Below are 2,973 nucleotides of genomic sequence, written 5' to 3'. Positions count from 1 at the left end.
AGCTCCGGAAAGTTGACACTCTGATGAAATAAATTAATTATTACAATAATTTATATCGTTTGCAAATTGTTTGCAAGTGAAAGCTAGCTAAAAATTTCTGTTTGCAAGTGCTCCAAAATTTTTTTATGAATTTTTTAAAAAATTATAAAATGTGGTGCTATCTTTCCGAAAGTTGGCACCATATTTTCCGAAAATAAATGATAGACGGTTCGGCAGGGGCTTAATTGATGCGGAATCGTTTGTAAGTGATTGATAGTGTTATTTTATTTTAGAATGTTACTTCAGGTAGAATAATTTTGAGAAAATATAAAATCACCGGAAGCCGCGAAGTGGGGGGTACTGGTAGATACCACCATATTGAACACGTAACGAGCAGCTGACGTGCTTCAATAGAAGCGAGGTAATTTTGGAGTAGAATGCAGAATGCTCCAAAATTACCTCGCTTGAAATAAAAGTAAATTTAATTGAATGTTTTATTATTATTATTACTAATCGAGTGGAAAAAGTGCAAACTATTATCATTTCTACGGCCGATTTCGTGTAATAGTTACTTGACTTTTTTCGGATCAATAAAAGCAAAATGTGCTGTGTTCAGTAGAGATACATCGCCTCGTGTTGAAGTACCCTAAAAATGTGCATTATTTTTTAAATTGACAAGAACAAGTGTCTTTTGGAATTTAACGCTAGTTTTATTCACTGCTATCATCTACATAATGATTAGAAGGTGAGTTTTTTTTTCATTAGACAACTTTCATTATTAACTATATTTTTGGTTATCTGGATATTATCGAGAGGGAAAATATTAAAATGTTGCCAATAAAAAATGTGGTATTTTTGTAGTATTTGTGTATATGATATTCAGTAAAATATTTCCGTAAGTAATTCCTCTTCGAATTCCAATCTAACCAACATATTTTTCCACATGTTTTTTAGAAGAGACGGGGAAGGACGGACGCTTGCAATAGACACAAGCGACTTCAATATGATGGAGAAGATCATGAAGCTAAGCGATGGGAAGGTTTTGAGATACGACCTGGTGTTCGTACTCTCACTACACCTTCGTGAGACGTATCGAACTTCTAGCTGACCTTGATGAGCAATAAGATATTCCTATTAAATAGGTCAGATTCGTCTCCTGTACAATGCAGCCTTGTCAAGAAATTGACGAGTCCCTATTTGGCTCCGCAGGAATTTTATTCCTTCTACTGATCCAACAGACTCTGCAAATATTGAACAACATTCTCCGAACTGTTCTCGATGGAACGTTCGAGTCGAAAAGCTCGTGTTCAGTGGCATCTTGGTATCATACTTCTTGCCCATGCAGAGTTCGAAAATAGCGAAAATGCAATACTCTACGAGGTAAAATTTTCGAATTCATTGACCGTACATCAATATGGATGTATTGCTTTATTGCGGAAATCCATTCGCTGATATCATCTAACTGCTCACAGCCAATTTCTTCCTTATCGTTCGAAGTCGATAGAGAAATTATGCAAGTTGCCTACACTTGTCGGTATATTAATAGTAAAACAATAGAAAATCGACAGAATGAATGAAAATGGTTGTATCGAGTTAAAGTATCAGAACACGTGTAGTAAATATCAATTTATAACCCATTTCTGAGTCACAATTGGCAGCAGGGGGGAAAAAAAATAGTGAGTTGAAATTCGCAATCCCAATGTTTGGTATTATTGGTTAAAAAATACAATTTTTTATGATTTTTTTTAGGCTACTCAGAGTCATGCCACGGAAGGCCCTTGTTTCTCGCGATGAAGCCATTGCAGTAATCGAAAAATATATAAGTCGTTTCAAAGAACGGCCATTCCCAGCATATTCCTCACAAATATGGAAAGATATGAGTGCAGATTTGGGTGGCAGGTGGACATTCCAAAACACATACATCAGCGTTATACAGGATCGTCGAAAAATCCTTTCCACTGCCTGTCATAATCATGGTTTCAAACTTCCACCTGATATCGAGAAAGATTTGAATGACTCCACATTGAATGAATCAGGGCTAGGAGCAAGTGACGAGTCCTTTAAATTAGATGAAGAACCAGCTGGCCTGGAGGAATTTGATATTCGTATTACTTATCAGGAATGGTTACAGATGAGAGGACCTGATACTATGAGTGACGATGGGCTATCCTATCCTACTTTAGATCCAGAGACTTGGACTGATGTCATCTACCTCGCGATACAACGTCAAACCGATACCCCTTGTGCTTTCATATTCGACAAACACCGAATTTCCAAAGTGAAAGGAAATTCTCCTTTTATGGTGGTGTATGGACACTGCAAAAGCAAAAAATGTACCAATTTGCTTATTTGTTACGTGGACAAAGAGCCAGAGGAAGGGAGGGATTTCATAAGTCGTATAAAAACTAGAGACACCAGGTTTGAAAAACATGCAGATGTGAAGAGACCCCTACGTGGACAACGACGTAAAGAGATAGCGAGAGAAGCGTTTTTTGAAGGCTGCGGAAACTGGCAAAAACAGTACGCAAATAAACAAACGAAAATCGGGGGTCGTGTACCCTCTCAAGTTCCTGTCTTGGATGTCCTGCGTCAGGCGGTAAAAGAACACAGCAATAATAAATATGAAATTCAACCTGGCCATACTAAAGACGTTGTGAGTGCCATACAAGCCATGCGATATACACCAAAGTACGGTACATATATTCATGAAGCAGAAAGTGATAAATTTTATATTTCTTTTAGTTCGCTTACACAGCTTCATGCTTACAAACATTATTGTAAAGTAACTAGAAACTACTCTTCCATTTCTATCGATGGTACTGGCAGTCTTGTGAAAGAAATCGTCCGTCCAGATGGGAGTAAATCGGGACACATTTTTTTATATGCAATTGTCATCAATTTTGATGGCACTACCATCTCAGTTCATGACTTCTTAACTGAGTCACAGGATACGGATACCCTAACGTGGGGATTGAAAAAATGGCTAGCCCTAGG

Source organism: Fopius arisanus, unplaced genomic scaffold (assembly GCF_000806365.1).
Source record: "Fopius arisanus strain USDA-PBARC FA_bdor unplaced genomic scaffold, ASM80636v1 scaffold00196, whole genome shotgun sequence".
NCBI classification, from domain to species: domain Eukaryota; kingdom Metazoa; phylum Arthropoda; class Insecta; order Hymenoptera; family Braconidae; genus Fopius; species Fopius arisanus.
Note: the sequence above shows the minus strand (reverse complement) of the source record.